This window comes from Triticum dicoccoides, chromosome 1B (assembly GCF_002162155.2).
Source record: "Triticum dicoccoides isolate Atlit2015 ecotype Zavitan chromosome 1B, WEW_v2.0, whole genome shotgun sequence".
Taxonomy (NCBI): Eukaryota; Viridiplantae; Streptophyta; class Magnoliopsida; order Poales; family Poaceae; genus Triticum; species Triticum dicoccoides.
The window spans coordinates 95,721,378-95,729,816 of record NC_041381.1 but is presented as its reverse complement, the minus strand read 5'-3'; positions in this window follow the sequence as shown (position 1 = coordinate 95,729,816).

The following is an 8,439-nucleotide window of genomic DNA, read 5'->3' as shown; positions in this document are numbered from 1 at the left end:
TAACATCAGCCACACCAAGGTCTTTCATCTCAAAGTTCTGAGATAGAAACGATTTGACCTCCTCAATGACTTTGAGGTTTATTCCGAATATCAGTATGTCATCAACATACAAGCACAGTATAACTCCTTCGCCCCCACCATGGCGATAGTATACATATTTGTCAGCCTCATTAACAACGAAACCAACGGATGTCAGAGTTGTATTGAACTTATCATGCCATTGCTTAGGTGCTTGCTTCAGGCCATATAAAGATTTCAGCAACTTACACACCTTCCTTTCCTGACCATCTATCACAAAGCCATCTGGCTGTTGCATGTAGATTTTCTCATTTAGCTCTCCATTTAGAAAAGCCGTCTTAACATCCATTTGATGGACGAGAAGACCATGTGAGGCCGCCAACGAGAGTAATACTCGAATGGTGGTCAGTCTAGCCACACGTGAATAAGTATAAAAGAAATCTTCCTCTTCTTTCTGGTCATAGCCATTGGCCACAAGCCTAGCCTTGTATTTTTCAATCGTACCATCGGGCCTAAGCTTTTTCTTGAACACCCACTTACATCCCAATGGTTTGCAACCATAGAGACGCTCAGTGATCTCCCATGTCCCGTTAGCCATGATGGAATCCATCTCGCTACGGACCGCATCCTTCCAGTAGTCAGCTTCTGGAGAGGCATACGCTTCTGAGATAGAAGTGGGAGTATCATCCACGAGGTACACGAAGAAATCATCACCAAAGGTCTTTGCAGTCCTTTGTCTCTTGCCCCTACCAAGGGTTTCCTCATCATCCTCCTCGGGATTTTCATCATGTGTTCGTTCATAATATTCCATAGGAATGGCAGGCTCATGAGTCTCCTCAGATTCCTGTCTAGAAGTGCTTTGCATATCTCTCATAGAAAAAATATCCTCAAAGAATGTAGCATCCTTAGACTCCATAATTATACCGACCTTCTGGTCAGGTACCTCAGATTTCACTACTAGAAATCTATAGCCAACGCTGTTCTTAGCGTAGCCCAAATTAACGCAGTCCACAGTCTTGGGTCCAAGCTTACGCTTTTTGGGGATCGGCACGTTGACTTTCGCCAAACAGCCCCAAGCACGCAAGTACGAGTGTGTTGTCCTTCTCTTTGCCCATTTCTCATAGGGAGTCATCTCATTATCCTTTATCGGAACTTTATTCAGGACATGACATTGCCGTCAATATAGCCTCCCCCACCATGCCTTGGATAAACCCGATGTATCTAACATGACATTAACCAGATCAGTTAGAGTACGGTTTTTTTGCTCGGCAACCCCGTTTGACTGGGGTGAATAGGGAGGCGTCCTCTCATGAATAATGCCGTGTTCCGCACAGAAGGAATCAAACTCACTCGAGAAGTACTCTCCACCATGATCTGAACGGACTCGTTTAATTTTCTTTTCAAGTTGATTCTCAACTTTTGCCTTATAGATTCTAAAGTAGTTTAGAGCCTCATCTTTAGTATTTAACAGATACACATAGCAATATCTAGTGGAATCATCTATCAATGTCATGAAGTATTTCTTTCCACCTTTAGTCAATACACCGTTTATCTCACAAAGATCAGAATGTATGAGTTCTAATGGTGCCAAGTGTCTCTCCTCCGCAGCCTTGTGAGGCTGGCGAGGTTGCTTAGCTTGCACACATGACAGGCACTTAGAACCTTTGGCTAAAGTGAAACTCGGGATTAAATCCAACTTAGCTAGCCGCGTCATAACACCGAAACTTAAGTGACAAAGACGTGAATGCCAAACCTCAGATTCATTAACACTCAAATGGATATGGTTCACGACTTTATTACAGAAATCTGCGAGGGAAAGGCGGAACATCCCTCCGCTCTCATAACCTTTTCCAACAAATAGTCCATACTTAGTAACAACTAATTTATTAGACTCGAATACCAACTTAAACCCTTCTCTACATAGAAGGGAGCCACTAACGAGGTTCTTCTTGATGGCGGGGACATGCTGCACGTTCTTTAGCTGCACGATCCTTCCCGAAGTAAACTTCAGATCAACTGTGCCAACACCATGAACAGAAGCACTCGCGCCATTCCCCATCAATACGGACCCATGGCCTGTGACCTGGTAAGAAGAGAACAATGAAATGTCAGCACACACATGAACACCTGCACCTGTATCCACCCACCAATCGGTAGGCTGAAACACTGAAAAAACAGTAAATAAATTACCATACCCAGATGCACCATTCTCATTGTTGCCCACAATCATGTTGACAGACTTGGAGTCCTGTCCTGACTTCTTAAACTTGTTTGGGCACTTGTTGGCCAAATGTTCAGTCGAACCACAAGTAAAGCAGCTGTCACGCCCAATATGCGACCCTATCCAAAAGGAACTCGAAGGTCCCACCAAGGATAGACCCGCATATTGAAACGCTTTTGCAAGGTGGATATCATTACATCAACATTACATAATAGATGGGGATACATACATAAGGCATACAATGCCACACGAATACAACATCATCATACATAAGATCATCATCCGACTACGGATGAAACACAAACAGAAACTCAAACGACATCCACCTTGCTAGCCCAGACTGCCGACCTGGAACCTATCCCCTGATCGAAGAAGCAGAAGAAGAACTCAACGCAAGCAAGCATCGCTCTCGCGTCATGATCATCGCATAACCTGTACCTGCAACTGTTGTTGTAGTAATCTGTGAGCCACGAGGACTCAGCAATCCCATTACCATGGGTATCAAGACTAGCAAAGCTTAATAGGAAAGGAAGGGGCAAAGTGGTGAGGTTGCAGCAGCGACTAAGCATATATGGTGGCTAACATACGCAAATAAGAGCAAGAAGAGAGCAAACGGAACGGTCGTGAAGCTAGCAATGATCAAGAAGTGATCCTGAACTCCTACTTACGTCAAACATAACCCAGAAACCGTGTTCACTTCCCGGACTCAACCGAAAAGAGACCATCACGGCTACACACACGGTTGATGCGTTTTAATTCAGATCTGGTGTCAAGTTATCAACAACCGGACATTAACAAATTCCCATCTGCCTATAACCACAGGCACGGCTTTCGAAAGATTGTACCCTGCAGGGGTGTCCCAACTTAGCCCATGATAAGCTCTTGCGATTAACGAAGGATATACCTTCTCCCAGGAAGACCCGATCAGACTCGGAATCTCGGTTTACAAGACATTTCGACAATGGTAAAACAAGACCAGCAAAGCCGCCTGATGCGCCGACAAATCCCGATAGGAGCTGCACATATCTCGTTCTCAGGGCAACACCGGATGAGACATCCTACGAGTAAAACCAGACCTCGAGTTTTCCCGAGGGGGCCCCGCAGTCTACTCGGTTCGGACCAACACTTAGACAAGCACTGGCCCGGGGGGGCTAAAATAAAGATGACCCTCGGGTTGGCCGACCCAAGGGAAAGGGATAGGTGGTGGTGAGGCAAATGGTAAAACCAAGGTTGGGCCTTGCTGGAGGAGTTTTATTCAAAGCGAACTGTCAAGGGGGGTCCCATAAATCACCCGACCGCGTAAGGAACACAAAATCCGGGAACATAACACCGGTATGACGGAAACTAGGGCGGCAAGAGTGGAACAAAACACCAGGCAAAAGGCCGAATCTTCCACCCTTTACCAAGTATATAGATGCATTAATAATATAAGAGATATTGTGATATCCCAACCAAAATCCTGTCCACCATGGAGAAATCTTCAACTTCACCTGCAACTAGCTACGCTATAAGAGGGGCTGAGCAAAAGCGGTAACATAGCCAAACAATGGTTTGCTAGGAAGGGTGTCAAAGGTTAGAGGTTCCTGGCAATTTGGGATGGCTTGAAGAGTAAATGATAGGTAACGCAGCATAGCGATAGAACGAAGCAACTAGCATAGCAATGATAGTAGTGAGATCCAGGGTAGCGGTCATCTTGCCTGAAATCCCGCAAGGAAGAAGAACGAGTCCATGAAGAAGACGAAGCCACGAAGACGAACCAAGCGTAGACGAACGAATCCTAACGATCGCAACAAAACAGGAACTATCGAAAAGAAGCACACAACATGGTAAACACACCACACATGAACAAGGCATGATGCACAAACAAGCATGATGCATGACAAGACTACATGAAGCTACTCATGGCAAGAGATGATGCATACAAGAGCAACACACCAACGCAAGTTTAAATGAGGCCGGGAACAACATATAACAATTCCGGTAAGTCCTCATATGCAAATTTCGAAGTTGGTCCAGATCTGAATAAACCTTATGTTCAAGTTGTTAAACAGCAAGTTAAGATGCACAAATATGATCTACACGAGATTCTAGTCAAATTACATATAAAGTTTATTTAATTCGGAGCTACGGCCTAGAAGATATGAGCAAAACAAGTTAAACATGGCATTGATGCAAAATGCACCCAAACATTAAGCAAACACCTCAAAACAAGGATGCAACATGATAATATGAAGCTACACACACAAACAAGCAAGTTTCATATGGAGCACACTCAAAACGGAGCAACGGTTCAACACATGCACTCTATACAAGTTTAAAGGACAAGCTGCCCAAAACAGCAACTAGGCATATTGCAAGCATCAAAACAATAAGCTACAGCATCTCAACAAGAAAACAAAAGGCATGGGAATGATGTACAGGTAAAGCACAATAAAACATGAACACTGAGCTATCTCCAGAAATCACTAGAACATACTCAAACACACATGGTAAGATAGCAAGTAATAACAATTCAGACTTTGCAGAAAATAACATCAGGTTGCAATGTTTAGAACTATCAAACAACATGTTACAGGAACTTATAATGGCAAACAAAGGCATGGCATAAATCTACTAAATGCATAGAACAAAAGTCCCTTACTGACCATAAGCCAAAAAGGATCAGAAGATATGATGGCACCCACGTAAACATAGCAAGTTATAATACAGATTCAAACATGGCAGAAATATAATTATGAAGGCATGTAGATGAGTTTGTACCACTCACCACAGAGCAATACATGGCATGGCAAGGCACCCAACAGTAAGAAGACATGTTTGTGAAGCTAATAATGGCAATAGAAAGTCCATAGGATGCATGGAACACTAGCAAAACACATGGCAACAACTGAACTTATTGTTAACAGGCTGACAGCAACATTATCAAGCAACTTTGGAGCAATATATGAACAAGCTACAGCAAGCTATAAATGCAACCATGGGCATGTATGGTTAGAGGATGACATGTAGAACAAAACATATTTAGTAAGCATCTCCAGATTATGCATAGAATGACTAGTAGCAACATGTTTATGTAGCATCACGAAATAACAGATTCAGCCTAGCAAAACAGCAACATCATGTACCCTACTTAACAAGCTTGAATCACTCACCACAAGTCATTGCATGACAAGATAATCATAGAATCATCAAGAAGACATGTTTATGTAACCAACCAAGGCAAGAACTAGTTCATAGCATGCAAGGATCAACTACAACAACCTTGGCAAAATTGAATAACATGTAAACAATCTGTCAGGAAATATTTTCAGGCAAAAATAGAGCACGAAAATGACATGCTAGAATACTCCATAATTGCAACAAAGGGCAGGGATGGATAGAAAATAACCATATGTTCAAAACACCGTTACTGAAGTATCTCAAAATATGCATGGATCTCTCTGTAGCATCAAGTTTACAAGGCATCAAAATAACAGCAGAACAGGGACTAAAATCAGCAATATCACAAAGCCTAGTTTGCATGTTTGTGCTATTCACCACATTGATCACAAAAATACATGGTAAGCACCTATGTAAAGAAGACATGGCATAGTTCAAAACACATATAGACATCAACCTCATAGGATGCATACATCAATCATGGCAAAAATGACAAAAGAGCTCGTTCTGATAACAGACAGCAGAAAACATCATGAAGCACTCTTACCACGATGATTCAGGCATCAAGATGACCTCAATTGAATATGATGCAATGGAATGAAATGATGTACACATCGTGACGAACAATTTGACATATTGCACGCATGAAACGGAGCTACGGATGCAGAGATACAGCATGATGAACATGGCATGATTATTACTGCAGATCTGGGACTTAGTGAAAAAAATACAGAGCCGAGCGCAATATAACTAAGACGTGCACCGGGCAGGGATTAAGCGGGCTTCTCACCAGAGTGGGCTTGGCCCACCAGGGAAGGAGGAGCAGGCCTGGCAGGCCGGGGCCGTGGGCCGCGGTGGGCTGCTGGGCTGGGCTGCGGGGCCCGCGAGGCAACGGCCTCATGCGCTCCTACGCACGCGCAGGCGAGGGAGGCCGTGCCGGCGGCGCTTCCGGCGAGCCGCGGCGCTCCTTGGACGGCTTGGAAGGGGAGAAACGGCGCGGGGCGGCGGAATGGACGGATCCGGGCAGCGCGATGCCGGATCCGGCCGCGGGAGGAAGTCGGAGGGGCTCCAGCGTCGAGATCCGAGCGGCGGCGGTGAGCTCGAACGCCATGGCGGCTCCTGCGAGGGAGAGAGAGGCCATGAGGGAGGAGGAGAGGAAGGGGAAGAAGGACGGGAGGCAGGCGGCGCTGGCCTAGGACGGCGGAGACGGCGGCTGACACCGGCGGTGGAGGTCGGGCGGCACCGGCCGGAGGCTTGCCGGCGACGGGCGCAGGGCGCAGGGCGCGCTGACCGGGCGGATCGGGCCCGCCGTGGCCCGGAGCGGGCCGGAGATGGGCTCCGCGGGGCCCGGCGACGAAGTGGCGCGGGGGAGGTGAGGTGGCGGCTCCAGATTGGTTGGGGGGCGGCGGTGATGACGTGGTAGCTCCGGATTGGCTGCAGCGACGTGGCTGAGGGCGGCGGACACGTCCGGCGGCGCACGAACATGTCCGGCGGGCGAGAGGGAGGCTAGGCTAGGGTTTCATCCGCGAAAATGGAAGGGGAGGGCCTTTATATAGGTAGAGGGAGCTAGGAGAGTCCAAATGAGGAGCGGTTTTCGCCCACACGATCGTGATCGAACGACCGAGAGCATGGAGGGGAGTTTGCTGGGTTTTGGGCCACTTTGGAAGGGGTGTTGGGCTGCAAAGAGAGAGGGGCTTTACGGTTACCCGGTTAACCGTTGGAGTACCAAACGACCTCCAAATGGCACGAAACTTGACAGGCGGTCTACCGGTGTTATACCAAGGCCGCTTGGCAAACCTCGGGCCACTCCGAGAAAGTTTAACACCCGCTCACAACGAGAGACAAAAGGGAAACGCCGGAGGGCATAGGAGCGCCGGATTGCAAAACGGACAACGGAGAAATGCTCAGATGCATGAGACGAACACGTATGGAAAATGGAATGCACATGATGACATGATATGAAATGCAGATGATGACATGGCAAAATGCAACACGCAAGAAAATGACATGGCAACAATGGCGAATAACTGGCAGACATGTGGCGCATCGAATCCGGGGCGTTACAGCAGCCCTCATCCTTCTTGTTCTTCTTGAAGGTCTTCTTACCCTTCTTCTTGAAGTCGGTATTATGTTGGACACCATTCTTTCCCTTGAACTTGTGGGAGTTGAAGTTCCTCTAGTTCACCATCTTTTTAATCTTTTTATACAGAGATGATGTCATGATGGACCGTTGCTGTGTTCAGAAGATGACATCACGGCGGTTTACAAAAATTTACAGGAGAAGACAATATGGCGGTTTATGAAAATACAAGAAGACGCCTACAAGATATCTTTGAAGTATTGAAGATTGACATGAACAAATTCAAAACAATCTGGGGCCTAATGTTGAGGATATAGCTACTGAGTGTAAACCGGCCAGGAGGGCCCGGTTCACCCTCGACTATGCTGAAGCCCATGAAGATCCAGAAGATGGCGTTTTACTAATGAAGCTTAGAAGCCCGCAGCCCAAAGGCGGATTAGGGCCCATAGTGGTAAACCGCCATGACTATGTAAACTTGTAATATAAGTTAGGAAAGGAGAGACCGAGCCGGACACTTTGTATGAGTCGGCCTCGGGCTCTGTAGACCGGCCGGGCGTCAACCTGTGTATATAAAGGGACGACCCGGCGGCAGTTTAGGGACAACAGACAACAACTCAAGACTCAGGCAAGCGTGTTTTGCTCCCTGATCATCGAAACCCAATCAATCCCATCACAACTAGACGTAGGCTTTTACCGTCGTCGAAGGGGCCGAACTAGTATAAAACTCCCGTGTCCCTTGTCCGGTTTAACCCCTTCAAGCTAACCTGTTGCGATGGCTCCACGACTAAGTTCTTTCATGAGGACATCTAACGTGTTAATTCCACGACACTAGAAGCAGCATATATTGCCATTATTTTCGCAAGAAATTGATTATGACATCACTTTGTTACACCTTTTTTAGGGACTCAGAGTTAACCTCTTGGTCTATCTGTCAATGATAACCAGCAAAGGTTGCCATCTT